Consider the following 18,874-nt stretch of genomic DNA (forward strand, 5'->3'; position numbering starts at 1 on the left):
AAACCCTGCCCTCTCCCTGACTTTCCTATCACTGTTGACGGCACTATCATCCTTCCCGTCTCACAAGCCTGCAACCTTGGTGTCATCCTCGACTCCGCTCTTTCAGTTCACCCCTCACATCCAAGCCGTCCACCAAAACCTGCCAGTCAGCTCCGCAACATTGCCAAGATCCGCCCTTTCCTCTCCATCCAAACCTGCTACCCTGCTCGTTCAAGCTCTCATCCTATCCCATCTGGACTACTGTATCAGCCTCCTCTCTGATCTCCCATCCTCCTGTCTCTCCCCACTTCAATCCATACTTCACGCCGCTGCCCGGATTGTCTTTGTCCAGAAATGCTCTGGGCATGTTACTGCCCTCCTCAAAAATCTCCAGTGGCTACCAATCAACCTACACATCAGGCAGAAACTCCTCACCCTCGGCTTCAAGGCTCTCCATCACCTCACCCCCTCCTACCTCACCTCCCTTCTCTCCTTCTACAGCCCACCCTGCACCCTCCACTCCTCTGCCGCTATCTCCTCACCGTGCCTTGTTCTCGCCTGTCCCGCCATCGACCCCCGGCTCAAGCCATCCCCCGGGCCTGGAATGCCCTCCCTCTGCCCATCCGCCAAGCTAGCGCTCTTCTTCCCTTCAAGGCCCTACTGAGAGCTCACCTCCTCCAGGAGGCCTTCCCAGACTGGGCCCCTTCCTTCCTGTCCCCCTCCTCCCCATCTCCATCCCCTCCGCTTTACCTCCTTCCCTTCCCCACAGCACCTGTATATATGTATATATGTTTGTACGTATTTATTACTCTATTTATTTATTTTACTTGTACATATCTATTCTATTTATTTTATTTTGTTAATATGTTTTGTTTTGTTCTCTGTCTCCCCCTTCTAGACTGTGAGCCCACTGTTGGGTAGGGACTGTCTCTGTATGTTGCCAACTTGTACTTCCAAAGCGCTTAGTACAGTGCTGTGCACACAGTAAGCACTCAATAAATACGATTGATTGATTGATTGTAGCAGATTGCCTTCCACTCACTAGCCACTTGGGTATGCCTCTGCTTGACTCTCCCTCCTGTAGTCGAGACTGGTAGAATACTAGAAATGCTCCAGGTGCGACCCTGAGAGGAGACAAACTACCCTACTCTTCAAAAAAACCTCAGTGATTACCCACTCCTCTTAGTCAATCGTATTTATTGAGTGCTTACTGTGTGCAGAGCAGTGTACTAAGCTCTTGGGAGAGTACAATATAACAATGAACAGACACATTCCCTGCCCACAACAAGTTTACAGTCTAACGAGTGAGTCAGACATTAATAAAAATGAATAAATTACAGATAAGTACATAAGTGCTGCGGGGCTGGGAGGGGGATGAATAAAGGGAACAAGTCTGAATGACGCAGAAATGAGTGGGAGAAGAGGAAAGGAGAGCTTAGTTGGGACAGGGCTTTTGGTGGAGATGTGATTTTAATAAGGCTTTGAAGGTGGGAACAGTGATAGTCTGTCATATATGAAGGGGGAGGGAGTTCCAGCTAGAGGGAGGATGTGGACAATAATAATAATAATGATGGCATTTATTAAGCATTTACATATGTTCAAAGCACTGTTCTAAGTGCTGGGGTGGTTACAAGATGATCAGGTTGTCCCACGGGGGGCCCACAGTCTAAATCCCCATTTTACAGATGAGATAACTGAGGCACAGAGAAGTGAAGTGACTTGCCCAAAGTCACACAGCTGACAATTGGTAGAGCTGGGATTTGAACCCATGACCTCTGACGCCAAAGCCCATGCTCTTTCCACTGAGCCACGCTGCTTCTCTAATGAGCTTGAGATGCAATGAGTAGATTGGCATTAGAGGAGTGAAGTCTGCAAGCAGGACTGGAGTAGGAAATCAGAGAGGCAAGATAGGAGGGGTGAGCTGATGGAGTCAGGGAATCAAGCAACAAGGAGAAACTGATAACTGTAAAAATGATAATAATTGTAGTATTTGTTAAGTGCTTACTGTGAAGCAGCATGGCTCAGTGGAAAGAGCCCAGGCTTGGGAGTCAGAGGTCATGAGTTCTAATTCCAGCTCCGCCACTTGTCAGCTGTGTGACTTTGGACAAGTCACTTAACTTCTCTGTGCCTCAGTTCCCTCATCTGTAAAATGGGGATTAAGACTGTGAGCCCACGTGGGACAACCTGATTATCTTGTATCTCCCCCAGTGCTTAGAACAGTGCTTGGCACATAGTAAGTGCTTAACAAATACTATCATTGTTATTAATATTGTTACTAAGTGCTAGGGTAGATCATCAGGGTGAACACAGTCCCTATCCTAGGTTGGCCTCACAGTCTAAGGGGGAGGAAGAATAGGTATTGAATGCCCATTTTACAGATGAGAAAACTGAGCCCCAAGTAATTGAAGTGGCTTGCCCCAAGTCTTACAGCAAGCAAGTGGTGGAGTTGAAATTAAAACTCAGATCCTCTGGCTCCCAGGCTTGTGCCCTTTCCATTGAGCCACACTGCTTCTGACCATTGGCTGTAAAGCACTCAAGCAGCTCTCTTCCTCCTACTTAGCCACTCTCTTTCCTCACTACCCCCCAGCTCCCACTCCTCATTCTTCTCAAACTAACCTACTCGGTAAGCTTCATTTTCCTCTCTCCCTTCGCCGTCCCTTGCTCACCCCCCTCACTTTACTGGAACTTCCTAACCCTTAAAATTCAACAAATGACAGTTCTCCTAGCTTCAAAGCCCTTCTGCAATTACATGTCTTCCAGAATACCTTCCCTGATTCATTTCTCATCTCCTCTGTTCATACCCCTCTTATTGCCCATCCAGCACTTTGTCTCCAATCAATCAATCAGTGGTATTTATTGAGCGCTTCCTGTGTGCAGAGTACTGGACTAAGTGCTTAAGTACTCACAACCTCCAGCAGTAGTTTTGAACATATCTTACATACCCTACTCCTTAAGCTCTAATCCTGGTATATCACTCTTTTTTCCTCTTCCTCCCACTCTGTAATTTATTTTACTGTCCGTCTCCCCAGCTGGATTATAAATTCCTAGAGGGGAGGTATCAATCAATCAACCATATTTATTGAGCACTTATAGTGCACAGGGCACTGCTCTAAGTACTTGGGAGAGTACAGTATAATAGATTTGGTAGATATGTTTACTGCCCACAAGGAGTTGACAGTCTAGAGAGGGAGACAGACACTAAAATAAATTGCAGATATGTATGCAAGTGCTGCAGGGCTGAGGGTGGGGTGAACAAAGGATACAAATCCAAGTGCCAGGGTGATGTAGAGGGACAGAGGGTAGGGGAAAAGAGGGCTTAGTCGGGGAAGGTCTCTTAGAGGAGATGTGATTTGAATAAGGCTTTGAAGGTGGGAAGAGTGGTGGTCTGTCAGATACGAAGGGGGAGGGAGTTCCAAGCCAGAGGCAGGATGTGGGTGAGGGATTGGCAGTGAGATAGACGAGATCTAGATACAGTGAGTAGGTTGGTGTTAGAGGAGCGACGGATGCCAGCTGGGTTTGTAGAAGGAGATCAGTGAGGTAAAATGGAAGAGGGAGAATTGACTGAATGCTTTTAAGCCAAAGGTGAGGAGTTTCTGTTTGATGCAGTGGTGGATGGGCAGTCATTGGAGGTTCTTGAGAAGTGGGGAAATGTGGCCTGAATGCTTTTTAAAAAAGTGATCTGGACAGCAGAGTGAGGTATGGACTGAAATGGGGAGAGACAGGAGGCAGGGAGGTCAGTAAGAAGGCTGATGCAATAGTCAAGGTGGGATAGGATGAGTGCTTGGATTAACAGAGTAGCAGTACAGGGATCATATCTATTAATTTTATTGTACTGCCCGAAGCACTTACTACAGTGCTTTGTACCCAATAGGTGCTCACTAAATACAATGGAATAATTTGAATCAATCAATCAGTGGTATTTATTGAACACTTATTGGGTGCAGAACACCATACTAAATGCTTGGGAGAGTACAATATAATAATGCAACAGAGTCGGTAGACCCGATCCCACATGAGCTTACAGTCTAGAGGGGGAGAAAGAAATTAATAGAAATAAATAAATTATGGATATGTACCTAATTATAGCTGTGAGGGTGGGGTGAATAAATATCAATTGCTTGAAGAGGAAAGCTCCAAGTGTACAGATGACAGGATTGCAAATAATGAGGAATGCAATGAGACCACCAAGATCAAAGAAATCCTCATCATATCACATCTTCCCTGGGTAGGACATGAGAGGAAAATGAACAACAACTCTATCATGAGCTGAAATGAGGTAACTAATAATAATCATGGTCTTTGTTAAGCACTTACTATGTGTCAAGCTCTATCGTAGATACGGTACAATCAGATTCATTCAATCATATTTATTGAGTGCTTGCTGTGTGCAGAGCACTGTACTAAGCACTTGGAAAGTACAATTCAGCCAGAAATACCAGTGCTTAGAACAGTGCTTGGCACATAGTAAGCACTTAACAAATATCATAATTAAAAAAAAATAGAGACAATCCCTGCGCACAATGGGCTCAGAGTCTAGAAGGGGGGAGACAGACATCAAAACAAGTAAACAGGCATCAAGAGAATCAATATAAATAAATAGAAGTATAGATATATACACATCATTAATATCAATAAATAGAATTATAACTATGTACATATATACACAAGTGCTGTGGGGTGGGGAGGGGGATAGAGCAAAGGGAGTGAATCAGTTGTTGTCCCTCACATCAAAGAGGGAGGGAGATCAGGTATCTATTCTCCATTTCACACAGGAGGAAACTGAGGTACCGAGAAGTCAATTGAGTTGACCAAGGTCAGACAGTAGGCAAGTAGCAAAGCCGGGATTAGAATTTAGGTCTCCTGACACCTGGTCCTGTGCTCGTAGCACTAGGCCATGTTGCTTCTCATGGTCATGGGTTCAAATCCCGACTCCACTGCTTGTCAGCTGTGTGACTTTTGGCAAGTCACTTAACTTCTCTGTGCCTCAGTTACCTCATCTGTAAAATGGGGATTAAGACTGTGAGCCCCACATGGGACAACCTGATCACCTTGTATCCACCCCAGCACTTAGAACAGTGCTTTGCACATAGTAAGTGCTTAACAAATACCAAAATTATTATTATTATTATTATTATTCTCAACTGAACAGGGTGGACAGAAGCAACCCTTTAAAGAGAAAATGAGCTTCAAGCAGTAGTGGATAATAATAATAATAAAAATGGCATTTATTAAGCACTTACTATGTGCAAAGCACTGTTCTAAGCCCTGGGGTGGATACAAGGTGATCAGGTTGTCCCATGTGGGGCTCACAGTCTTAACCCCCATTTTACAGATGAGGTAACTGAGGCCTAGAGAAGTTAAGTGACTTGCCCAAAGTCACACAGCTGACAAGTGGCGGAGCCAGGATTTGAACCCATGACCTCTGACTCCAAAGCTCGGGCTCTTTCCACTATGCCATGCTGCTTCCATGTGCAATAGAAGTGGACAGTTGAGAGGAAGCAGCAGAAGCAGCAGGCAGTTCAGTCTGGCATCCAGTTATGAGACCTGGGATGTGACTATCTTGGAGCAGAGGTTTTGAGACAAATGTGACACCGAGAAGGTAAACCAAAAGCAGTGTCACACTGAGGGTGAAAAAATGCAACAGTGCCACCAAAGCAACCTTTACCTACATTTATTATTATTATTAATAATAATAATTTATTGCATCTGGGACTGTGTCTGACCTAATTATCTTGTTCTAACCCAGTGCTTAATACAGTGCTTGGTGCAGAGTAAGAGCTTAACAGATACCACAGTTATTATTATTAATAAGAATAAATCAAACACAGTCTCTGTCCCACACAGCCCTCACAATCTAAGAAGGAAGGAAAGCAGTTATCTTTATCCCCTTTTAACAGATGAGGAAACTGAGGAACAGAGAGGTTTAGCCACTTGCCCAAGATGACACAGGAAGCCCATAGCAGAAATGGAACTAGAACCCAGGTCTCCTGACTTCCAAAGCCATTCTCTTTCCACTAGATCCCACTGCCTCCCGCGATGTTTAAAGTTGTTAGTCACACATCTGTTTTACCAGCCACACCCTCCCACGGATAAAATCTCACTGTTAGAAAGGCAGAGACAGAGAGCTAGATGGAAATAGACAATGTCAGAAAGTCAGAATCGGATCGATAGAGCCAAAGATGAGAGGAACAGAGACAGGGAAAACCTGACCCTACTAAAGCTTGTTCCCCAGATAGCAGTTAGGACTGAAAGATTCCCCCCAGATACCCCCACCCAGAAGGAGAAGGCAGGGGGGCTTTCTCCCTCTGCACCTGTCTCTCTCTCTGGCTTTCTATGCCACCCTCCCTCAATCAGTCTCTCGATCTCTGCCTCAATCTCTGTGTTTCTCTTTGCTTTAGTTCAGCTCTTCCTCTCATCTATTTCTGTCTTTGTCTTTCTCTTTGTCCCCATCTCGAGGACTCTCTGATTCTGCCTGTCTCTGTTTCTCCTATCACTGTCTCCATCTTTCTCCCCACCTATCGTCTCCCCCCAAAAGCCAGCAGTTCGTTTGCTGAGGCAAAAACCTTCTCCAAAGCCAGGTGCACACTGCCCCCTTGTCTGGGGGCCGGGAGCCTTCTGCAAATCTGATGGCCTCACTCCAAAACTGTGATAGTCACCCCCTGGCCACAGACACACACAAACATACCAACCCATGAAACCAATAGATTCAGTCACCTAGACACAGGCACACACAAGCAACTCACATGCAACTGGGCCCAGAAACACACATGCAGGCAGACACACCTTGCAAACACACACACATAATCATACTCTTATAATCCCTCCACTTACCCCCCTTCAAATTTCCCTCTCACTGGAAAATATTCTGCAGTTAATCCCTACCCCCACTCCCATGTCCCCTGTGCAATTTTGAATCCCTCAGATTCCTGGCAAAAGTGGTCCGGATTTCCCCCAGCAGCTGACCTGGATGGATGATTCTGGTGGCTGCCCCTGGAAATCTGTGTTTGTCTTGCAAAGTACCCGAGGAGTTCGAAATTCAGCCCAGAACCATCGTCCTAGGTTTCAAGAAAACATTTTTTTTTCAGTCCGAGACAGACAGGTGAGTGACTCAGTATTTTCAATTATCTGCACAGCGGGCCCCTCCCGGGCCATTAGCGCGGATAATGCAGTGTTCTGTAATTGCTCTGTCGACAAGTTGAGCTAAAAATAGGGAGGGAAAAACATAGTCGTGGTTTCAGAGCAGCACGGGGCTGTCGGATGACAAGGTTGGAAAGGTCCAGAATACACTCTCCTGTTTCTCCTATGTGCAAACACCGCTATTTACTATAAGAAAAGTGCTGGGGGAGGGGGTGTTGGAAGGTTGGGTGGGTTGGAGGTCAGAGTGGGTGGTGTTAACTGGGAGACCCCCGGTCCAGCCCCTCTCAGAGGAAACCCTGGGGTCTTGTGGAAGCCCCAGGGGGAGTGAAGCTGGGAGTCCGGCCCAAGCAGCCATGGAGGCAGGAACAGCGACTTCGCCTCCAGCTGGGAATCGGGTGGAGGAGGATCACGGACCCCACCATCACCTTCCCCAATTGGTGCTGTGCTCTTAACCCCAGTCTACTCCTCCCTCAATTAGCTCTCCCTCCTCCTCACATGGCCTTGACACCTAGTTTTTTTTTTCACTTTGGTCCCTCCACCCCTTTTAATCGCAGAAAGCCTCAGCACTCAGCAATTCAAGGTGGCATTTGAGAGAAATGATTCCCTTTAGCATAGCTGACAGCTAATTTGTGTAAAGTTTAATTACAGCTAGCATTAATTAACTGGCGGTGTGGTGCAATACTGAAGCAGGACCATCTGTTCTTAAAAATGCTTCCCCTCCCTCTTAAGCCCCCACCCTCCCCTTCCCCAGTTTCAGCCCAAATGATTTTTGAGTCGGTGGTCACCATGACGCCGGGTGCAGGGAGACTGCAGGGGTGGAACAGAGAGGGGAGATTGGCGGAGATCGGGGATGGGGGGAGCTAGGTGGAGAAAGCAGCTCCTTGTAGCTGCTGATGCCCGAGGGACAGTCGGCCGCCGCTCGCTTGCAACCACAGCCGATGGATGCATCCTCTTCCTACCAGCTCGAGACGGGTGTCTCCCTGGAATCGAATTCCCATCCCTGTTCTAAAATGAAGAGCTTCCTGTTGAGGACAGAGAATCCAGGAGAGGAGCCGGGCACAGCCGGGGCAGGGATAGAAACACATCCACAAGGCATCCTCAGCCACTGTGGTCCATTGGCACCAGGAATCCTGGTCGCCGCATCTCAGGGAGGATATAAGGGGATGGAGAAGGGACAGGGATGGAACAGAGGGAAAGGATTAGAGTTCTTACATCTGGAGAGAAGAAGGCTGAGAGGGGGACAGGATTGAAGTTTACAGAGTCATGAATGATGTGATCAGGGAGAACCCAAAATGGCTAGCTCCCCAGATCCCATGGCACTGGAGCATAGGGGACACCCAGCCATTGGAACTGGAGAGGGGCAGCTTCAAGACAAACCAAAGGAAACACTACTTCACCCAGCAGGGGATGAGCAGATGGCAGTTGTTTCCACAGGATTGTTGTGCAGCTGAAAATATCAGCAGGATCAATATGGGTTTGGATAGATCCATGGATGACTTATCCTACACTGGAAGCTCCTTGTGGCAGGGAACATTCCTATCAACTTTGTTATATTGTACTCTCCAGAGCACTCTGCACACAGCGAGCACTCAATAAGTAGCATTGATTGATCAGTTGACAAGCGGGCCATCATGGGTCACTAGAGGAAAGTTCCAGGTGTTGGATGGCCCATCGCTAATCGTGATGATGGATGTCCAGGAGGGTCAGCAACACCTACTCCCCCCGAGTTTCACGGTGCTGCTGGGCTGGACAGATCATGGGTTGGACCTGAAATGACCGCTGCTCCTGGCCTGACATTCTTAGGTACATGTGTGCATCGATTTGTACAGGTGCTTGTATGGCGTGGCCTAGGGGAGGGGAGGAGAAGAGAGGAGGAGCTGAGGGATGATGTTGTAGATGGTGACAGTGGTGCAGAGATCCGTGCCGACTCCATCGGCGAGATGAGGCTGCCTAGGCCGGTGATTGACTGGATAAAATCTAAGATGTGACGTTTTATTAATAACCTGCAGGGACCCGTGAAGCATTCATGAGATTTTTGTCTTTTCCCATTTCTCTGCCTCCCCCAACCTGGTCTCCCCTCTCCATCACCTCGGTCTCCCCATCTCCCAGTTTCCCCTCTCCTTCTTCCACTTTCCTCTATAATCATAATGATATTGCAATTTATTAAGTGTGTACTACATGCCAAGTCAGTGCTGGGGTAGATAACAAGATGAACACGTTGGACACAGTCCCTGTCCCACAAGGAGTTCCCACTCTAAGAGGTAGGGAGATCAGGTATTTTATCTCCATTTTACAGATGAGGAAACTGAGTCACAGAGAAGTTCAGTGGTTTGTCCAAGGTAACACAGCAACAAGCGGTTGAGACAGGACTGGAATTCAGGCCTCCTGATTCCCAGTCCCGTGCTTTTTCCATTAAGCCACGCTCTCCAGAGGTGCCATATCCGGGGCCAGCTTTACCCGCACCCATGGCTGTCTGGTCTGGGCTGGACCCTGTTGTCTTCACCTCAGGGTTCCAACCAGAACTGAGAGCGAGAATGGAAGCTCCTTGTGGGCCCGGAAACTGTCTCATGTTATACTTTCCCAAGTGCTCAGTACAGCACATCGCTCCCAGTGTGTGTTCAGTGAATATCTCCACTACTACTAATAACTGTGGTATGTGCTAAGTGCTTACTATATTCCAAGCACTGTACTAAGCACTGGGGTGGATATAAGCAAATCAGGTTGGACACAGTCTCTGTCCCATGTTGGGCTCACCATCTCAATCCCCATTTTACAGATGAGGGAACTGAGGCACAGAGAAGTTAAGTGACTTGTCCATGGTCAAACAGCAGACACATGCCAGAGCCAGGATTAGAACCCATGACCTAGTAGTACTAGTACTACTACTTCTACTACTGCTACTACTTCCATTTCCCCATCCACAAATCTCAGCCTGGCAATGGGACATCTAATCCCAACTCCAGGGGAGAGCCAAGATATTGCCTCCTGTCTCAGTCAATCCCTACAGTTTTGGTCCCATTTGGGAAAACCAACTTGATGGAGGTTTAACCTAAGGGGCTTGGACCAAGGAACCCCTGAGGTGCTGGGAAGTACCCTCGGTCAGACTGCTATGGAGCAAAAGTAGCTTGGGGCCCCTGAGGCACAGGAAGACAGACAGAGAGTGGGAGGGACTGCCCCAGAGAGAGGTAGAGAGGGAGAGACTGAGAAAAATAGAGAAAGAAGGAGAAAGTGGAGAGATGGAGTGGGTGTGGGAGGGAGTGACATTAAGTCAGAGAGAAACGTAGACAGAGACAGAGACTTCAATGCCATTTGTATCTGGATTTCTTCGCTTACAAGCAGAACTGCACATCTGACGTGCTCTAATTGCACTTTCCCGAATCAAAAGCCTTAGCCGAAGGGATAAATATATAAAAATTGTCTGGAAGGAAACCTTTTCATTCTTGAATTCCGAGGCCAAATGAACGGAGGCAAACTCTTTTGATAATAAAGGAGCAGAAACCCTATGAAATCCGCTCCCCATCCCCGATCCCCCCCTCCCTGCATGCTGGAGGCTGCATTTTGAAAGGATTCGCTTCTCCAGCCATGAGGGTGTATTCGGCGCCAGAAATTACATTTGGGAAACCACATCCCTGCGTTCCCCTCTCAGTAATTGTCTCACTTTGTCTTGGCCTCTTTCCTCAGGATTTTGTTCCTAGAGACACTGCTTTGGTCTCCACTCTCCTCCCAGCTTCCAGAGCTCTACCCTTCGGGTCCCTCAACTGCCAATCTCCTGCCTCTGGCCCCTTTCTCGCGATTTTCCCCCAGATGGAACTCCCTCTCCCATCAAATCCATCAAATGCTATCCCTCCCCTCCTTTCCAGGCCTCCTGAAAAGTCTCCTCTCCCAGGAGGTCTTCCCTGATTAATCCCTCCCCACATCTTTCCAGTTTACGCCATCCCCTCAGCCGCCTCAGCCCTCACAGATTGATCCATTTATCTATCATTGTTTAATTGTCATTGTTTAATTTATCTAATTGCTTCTGTGGTGTACATCTAGTCTTTCACTCTGAACTATGGGCTGTCTTCGGTCTTCTCCTTTGGATTGTAGGGTCCTTCCTGGTAAGGCCTCTGTCTTTTGGTCCATCTGACTGCACCCAACAAGCCGATGCAGTGCTGTGGACATGGCAGGAGCCCACTCAAGACTGAATACTGTGCTCTGCACACATTACTGGCCAGTCCTTACTGAGGCAGCGAAGTCTAACGAAAGGACGATTGGTTTAGGAATCAGGAGACCTGGGGTCTAGTCCCAGCTCTGCTACTAACCTGCTGAGGGATTTCAAGAAAGTCATTTCACCTCTCTGGGCTGCCAATTTCCTCATCTGTCATTTTACAGATTATTCCCAGAGAGGGAATAATATTACCCTCCCTGTCTCACATCCAGAGTGAAATCCCTTAAAAACATAATAGTTGTTACAAATTCAAGGTGGTGTTATTATTATGTCTGCCCCTCCACCCCAAGCTTCTGGGAGCAGCTGGTGATTTAGCAGAAGCCACCAGCCACAAAGCATCCATCCACCAATCAATCAGTGGTATTTATTGAGTGCTTCCTATGTGCAAAACACTGTACTAAGCATTTATGAGAGTATGATAGAATAGACACCACATCCTGCCCTCAAAGACCTGACAGTCTAGTGGTAAAAAATCTTGCTAAGAATCAAGAAGCTTCTGTAACTTGGGACACGGGGATTTTCATTTCAATCAATCAATGGCAGTTATTGAACACTCACTCTAAGTAGAGCACTGTCCCAAGTGCTTGGGGGAGTACAATATCTGTTCTCCCTCTACTTAGACTGTGAGTCCTATGTGAGACAGGGACTGTGTTCAACCTGATTAATTTATATCTACCTGTGCTGAGAACAGTGCTTGGCACATAGTAAGTGCTTAATAAATATAATAATAATAATAATAATGATAAAGTGTTGGTAGGCATGATCCCTGCCCTCAAGGAGCTTACTGTAATTATCCACCAACCCTCGTCTGAGGTGGTCAGGGGAGGTGGGAGAAATGCATGTGCAGTACTAAGCCCTGTATATTTACAGAGAGCTCTCCCCCATCATCCCCCCTTAAAGCCAGGGAATCAACACTGGTTCACCAGCCCTCTCCAGAAAAGAAAATAGGCTGTGCCTAATAAAAATCAGGCAGTGAGACCACTGCCTTTGGATTTTATTCTGTTGGGGTGTCTGGTGTGTGTGTTGGAGGGGAATTGTGTTTGCTGTGTACAGTTGTGGGGTTTGAGTCTAGTGCGGTAGGGTCGAGACAATAGAAAGAGTGAAATTAGATTTTTCTGACTCAGCTAGAAGAGGTTGGGGGAAAATCAGGGTTGATAGAAGAAGGCTTAAGAGGGGTTTGAATAGATTCATGAATGTGCAGTCCATGCTGGGTTGCTCCAGGGGGAAATAACAGGGGTTAGATGGTCCATCTTTAATCATGAGTACGGGTGTCACACAGTTCCTCCCTGCCTCTGGATGCTGCTGTCAGGGATGGAGTACTGGGATTGAACAGGGTTGTAGTTCATGTGATCCCTATGGATGGACACCCTGTCCCCCAGAAAACCTAAAGTAGGGGGCAAGAGCACGGGCCTGGGAGTCAGGAGTCCTGGGTCTAATCCCGATTCCACCACTTTCCTTCTGAGTGAACTTGGGCCAGTCTGTATGCCTCAGTTTCCTCAGTCTTAAAATGAGGATTTGATACCTGTTTTCTCTCCCTCTTTGACTGTGAGCCTCATTCATTCTATCGTATTTACTGAGCACTTACTGCGTGCAAAGCACTGTACTCGGTGCTTATGCCTCATGCGGGACAAAGACGGCGCCTGATCTGACCTCATAATAATAATAATGATGGCATTTGTTAAGCGCTTACTATGTGCAAAGCACTGTTCTAAGTGCTGGGGGGATACAAGGTGATCAGGTTGTCCCACGCAGGGCTCACAGTCTTAATCCCCATTTTACAGATGAGGTAACTGAGGCTCAGAGCAGTGAAGTGACTTGCCGAAGGTCACACAGTAGGCACGTGGCAGAGCCGGAATTCGAACCCATGACCTCTGACTCCAAAGCCCGTGCTCTTTCCACTGAGCCATGCTGCTTCTCTGATCTGACCTCATCTGATCTGTATCTACCCCAAGGCTTAACACAGCACTTGGCACCAAGTGAATTGAGCAAATGATGACTCGACAGGATCGCAGCTTCCCCACCTTTCCCTTCCAGGGGTCTCTGTCACCGTGTGGAAAAATGAGGGTGCCCAGTTCTACTTGGGTTGCAGGGAAATGATAGCAATAACAATAATAATTGTGGTATTTGTTAAGTTCTTACTATGTGTCATGCACTGTACTAAGCACTGGGGTGGACAGCAGAGGAGGTGCAATTTGTCAGGGAGTTCACCACCCTGACCTTCCTCTGCCCTCACCACTGGCCACCACTCTCCTCACCCTCTTCACCCTCCCCTGGGAGCCAAGACTCTCCATAACCCCCACCCCTGCCACCTCCCCCTTTCACCCACCAACTGCAGCAGCGGCCAGTGCAGCCCACCCCCATCTCCCCTGGCCTCCCTCCAAGTGGCCGAGTTTGGCCTCCTTCTGATTTGCTGTTGCCTGCAGGCCCCGGCCCCGCACCCCCACCACAGCTGTGGTGGAGTAAATCACTGGGACCATCAGAGCCTTAAGCATGAAGCACAGAGGCCTGGGGTGGTGGGGCACAGGGAGAAGAAGAAGAAGAGGAGGAGGAGGAGGAAGAGGAGGGAGAAAGAGGGGGAGAGGGAGAGAATGGTCAGGAGAAGAAGGGAAAAGAGGCGAAGGGTGGGGGGAGGAGGAGCAGAAGGAGGGGAAGGAGGAGGAGAGAGGAAGAAGCCAGTGGAAAGAAAAATATAGAAAGCAAAATGATGAACGAGCCAGCTCCGGTGCCCCCTCCCACCCCGCACACACCTCTCCGCCCTTTGCCGTTCAACCTGCAAAGGGCACAAATCCCTTTTTTATTAACCCAGCGGCCCCTCCCGAGGCTTAGATGTTTTTCTCGGGATCTGTGCAACGTTGGACGCAGCTCCCTCATGTTGGGGCACATGCGGAGGGTGAGGTGGGGTGTTCTAGCCTGCCTGAAATGGGATATTTCTCTTCCACACCCCACCCCCTGTTACCAGCCCACAACCCAAGTTAGGATTGGTACTGACTTCTGCCCAGCTCAGCTGAAGGGATTTCCACTAGGTCGCAAACGTTCACTCCTCTTGCAGAGCTCATCTCCTCCAGGAAGTATTCCTCTGCTGGATCTATCATGGACCACTATCCATGAATCTATTCAATGTTCCCTTGAGCCTTCAAACTACCCCAACATTTCTTGCTATGTCTTTACCTCTGTCTCAGTCAATCAATCAATCAATTGTATTTATTGAGCACTTACTGTGTGCAGAGCACTGTACTGAGTGCTTGGGAAGTACAAGTTGGCAACATATAGAGACAGTCCCTACCCAACAGTGGGCTCACAGTCTAGGAGGAGGAGACAGAGAACAAAACCAAACATATTAACAAAATAAAATAAATAGAATAGATATGTACAAGTAAAATAAATAGAGTAATAAATATGTACAAACATATATACATATATACAGGTGCTGTGGGGAAGGGAAGGAAGTAAGACGAGGGGGATGGAGAGGGGGACAAGGGGGAGAGGAAGGAGGGGGCTCAGTCTGGGAAGGCCTCCTGGAGGAGGTGAGCTCTCAGTAGGGCCTTGAAGGGAGGAAGAGAGCTAGCTTGGCGGATGGGCAGAGGGAGGGCATTCCAGGCCAGGGGGGATGACGTGGGCCGGGGGTCGACGGCGGGACAGGCGAGAACGAGGCACGGTGAGGAGATTAATGGCAGAGGAGCGGAGGGTGCGGGCTGGGCTGTAGAAGGAGAGAAGGGAGGTGAGGTAGGAGGGGGCGAGGTGATGGAGAGCCTTGAAGCCGAGGGTGAGGAGTTTCTGCCTGATGTGCAGATTGATTGGTGGCCACTGGAGATTTTTGAGGAGGGGAGTAACATGCCCAGAGCATTTCTTGACAAAGACAATCCGGGCAGCGGCGTGAAGTATGGATTGAAGTGGGGAGAGACACGAGGATGGGAGATCAGAGAGGAGGCTGATGTAGTAGTCCAGACGGGATAGGATGAGAGCTTGAACGAGCAGGGTAGCGGTTTGGATGGAGAGGTAAGGGCAGATGTTGGCAATGTTGCGGATCTGAGACTGGCAGGTTTTGGTGATGGCTTGGATGTGAGGGGTGAATGAGAGAGCGGAGTCGAGGATGACACCAAGGTTGTGGGCTTGTGAAACGGGAAGGATGGTAGTGCCGTCAACAGTGATGGGAAAGTCAGGGAGGGGGCAGGGTTTGGGAGGGAAGACAAGGAGTTCAGTCTTGGACATGTTGAGTTTTAGGTGGCGGGCAGACATCCAGATGGAGATGTCCTGAAGGCAGGAGAAGATGTGAGCCTTGTGCACACAGCACCTCAGGATTGTCACTTCCCTAATTCAGCAGCTCAGTAGTTCTTCATCCTGGCAGCTACAGTTTTCAGGCTTGTTTTCTATGTGTCAAGCACCATCCTAAGCACTAGGGTCTTGTCCTGTTTTATGCTGTCTAGTCATCTCTGACCCACGGCGACACCACGGACACAACTCTCCCAGAACGCCCCACCTCCACCTGCAATCGTTCTGGTAGTGGATCCAGAGAGTTTTCTTGGTAAAAATCCGGAAGTGATTTACCATTGCCACCTTCCTTGTGGTAAACCTGAGGCTCTGCCCTCTACTCTCTTCCCTGCCTCTGCTGCCCAGCACGGGGGAGTTTTGACTTGTAGCAAATTACCTTCCACTCGCTAGCCACTGGCCAAGCTAGGAATGGAATGGGTAGGCCTCTGCCTTACTCTCCCTCCCATAGCCGAGATTGGTAAAGGACTAGAAACTCTCCAGGTTCGACCCTGAAAGGTGATTGGTCTCACTACCTCTGTCTCGCTACCTCTGTCTCTGTGTGAGTGTATGTGTGTTTCTCGATCTTGCTCTCTCTCTGGTCAGGCCAGATTGCTGTCCATCCTCCTCATTCAGTCATAAATTCATTCAATCATATTTATTGAGCGCTTACTGTGTGCAGAGCACTGTACTAAGTGCTTGGGAAGTACAAGTTGGCAACATATAGAGACAGTCCCTACCCAACAACGGGCTCACAGTCTGCTCCTCTCCCTAGTATGCTAATGGGTCACCCCTATCTGCATGGCTCAGGCAGGGATATCAGTGTCAAAATTTTGTGGAAAACCATATTTTCACTATTTGAGAGGCAGACCTTCAACTGAGAGCCCTGAGCAACTAATTAATCAATGAGTGGAACCCTTACTGTGTGCAGAGTACTGAACTGAGGGCCAGCTAAATTCCAATCCAAAAGAGTTGGTAGACATGGTCCGTACCCTCTAGGAGCTTAAAATCTAATGGATTGTAAACTAGGCTCCATTCATTCATTCAGTCATATTTATTGAGTGCTTACTGTGTGTGGAGCACTGTACTAAGCTCTTGGAAAGTACAGTTCAGCAACAAAGAGGGACAATCCCTGCCCACAGTGAGCTCACAGTCTAGAAGCGGGGAGACAGACATCAAAACAAACAGGCATCACTAGCACCAATATAAATAAATAGAATTGTAGATATATACACATCAAAACAAGCTCCAGAAACTAGGCTCTGGGACCTCAGTTCACACTCTGCTAAAGGGTCATTTCCATCATGCTGCCATCTTTGAATAATGATGGTATTTGTTAAGTGCTTACTATGTGCAAAACACTGTTCTAAGTGCTGGAGAGGACCAGGCCCCTACTATTTTTGAAAAGTTCTTGCAGTGGCCACTCCTGCCTCTCACCACCCCCCACCACACAGCTGGAGACAGCCGCTTGCCTCCTTTACCATCTGAGGCCTGTGTCAGAGGGAGAAGGAATCAGATCCCCCCCCCACCATTTCCCTTGCAGGCATCTGGGAAAAGGAAAGAGTTTCCTTTGGAGAGTACTGCTGAATTAATAGCAAATACAATCGGCCCCTGATTATTCATATTATTCATGGTCTGGATTATCCAGTCTGTGGATTATCCGCTCCCCTTTGCTCCTCCAGCTCCCTGACCTTCTGCTTACAGTACTTCAGTGCTCTTTGGCATCTCCACTGTGGAATCGAATTGAGGATCAGAAATCTAAAAACAGGGGTTGGAACAGTTTGCAGCAGGAAGGTTTGGTTCTGTTGGTTCTGATTGCCCACACTTAGCCGTAGCCACAGCAGGTTTTCAGAAGATCAAATTGACCTTTTATGTGTTTTCTGACACCCCTTCCCCTCCGCCACCCTCCATCTTCCTAGCTCCCAATCCCTGAAGGTCCTGGCACTAGAGATGTGAGGGCTAGGGCAGGTGAGGTAAGAAAGCGGAAGGGGGGCTGGAGAAAGATGCCCTCAATTCCTTTTCCCGTTTCTCCCTGCAAACTACCTCTGCTTAAATTTTCCATATGCTTCTCTTTGCCAAAGACAGCAGGGGCTTATGGCCATTGCTCTTCGGAGAAAAAAGATTCTGATTAGGGAGGTCTTCATGGTGTGTTCTTTGTGACAGTATGTGGGTTTTGCTTCCTGCTTTGCAGGGTAGAGCAGAAGGGAGTGATGTGGAGGGAGGTTGAAGCTTGAGATAGAAAGAGGACAGAGATACAAAAGGCAGAAAGATGGGCAGAGATAAGAATACACACAAAAAGAGAGAGACATAAGACAGAAACAAAGGCAGAGAGACACAAAGGGACACAATGACAGAGAATGAAGACAAAAAGACAGAGGTGGGTGAGGGGAGAGATCAGAAGGGGTGTGTCTGGAAGGTTTGGGCCAGGCTTAACCATGCCCCCCCACCTGGCAACATGCCTGGCTAGCTAGGCCCATTAGGGCTCGTTAGGGCTTTGCGGACATAAAGATGAAGGGCAGGCCAGGCACAGATCCCTGCACGCCTCAGAGCCTCTGCCCAGGAAGTTGATCCAAGTGCCCTCTTGGAGGTCCCTCCCTGCGCTGGGAGTCGGGGAAGGGGTTGGGGTGGAGGAGACAGTCTCTGCAGGTTTGGCCAAAGGGAGTCTGCCGACGGCCCTGGGAGCCGGGGATTCCAAGGGTCAGGATCCCCTGTTGGAGATGGAGAGGAAATAGGAGAAAGGGTGCCTGAAGGGAGGGGAGAAGTTCTAGGAGCCTCCTCTGTCCCCCCCTCCCCCTTCCTCGCTCTGGCCGGGGAAGCCGAGGGAATGCCCTCTTCGCCAATGACAGACCGAGGAGGAGGCATTACCTCATCAGAAGCCTCTCTCATTGGCTAGAAGCTTCTGGTTGGGGAGAGGGAGATGGAGCAGAATACTTATCCTAATTCACGTAACCCCGGTGTGGGGAGAGGGGGCTCCACGGACAGCTGCAGCCAGAAGCAGCGATTTAGGTTGGGGGCTAGAGGAGGGGGAGGATGAGGGATGTAGAGCTCTCCCTCCCTGTCCCAGTCATGAATGGGGGCTGAGGCACCAAGACGAGAGGGAGAAAGAGTGGTCGTCACGGGTGCTCAATGAGGAAAAAGACCAAGAGACCCCAACTCAGGTCCAAACCAGTCCCCTGCTCTAGGGACCAGCCCGGGCACTCTCTGTCTCTCTCTCTGTCTCTCTCTCATCTCTATCTCAGACTCTCCATCCATGTCAGTCCCTGCCTGGGTTTCTGCCTCTCTTTGTCTCTGTGCCTCTGCAGCTGT

At 48.6% G+C, this 18,874-nt stretch overlaps 1 non-coding gene across 1 annotated transcript; it reads right to left on the reverse strand.

The window, feature by feature from the left end:
• Positions 1-15,952: 15,952 nt before the first annotated feature.
• Positions 15,953-16,090, reverse strand: LOC119920598. Its single transcript, XR_005448329.1, has one exon. It is a non-coding gene; the product is annotated as a small nucleolar RNA SNORA7 (small nucleolar RNA).
• Positions 16,091-18,874: the final 2,784 nt, after the last annotated feature.

This window comes from Tachyglossus aculeatus, chromosome X1 (assembly GCF_015852505.1).
Source record: "Tachyglossus aculeatus isolate mTacAcu1 chromosome X1, mTacAcu1.pri, whole genome shotgun sequence".
NCBI lineage: Eukaryota > Metazoa > Chordata > Mammalia > Monotremata > Tachyglossidae > Tachyglossus > Tachyglossus aculeatus.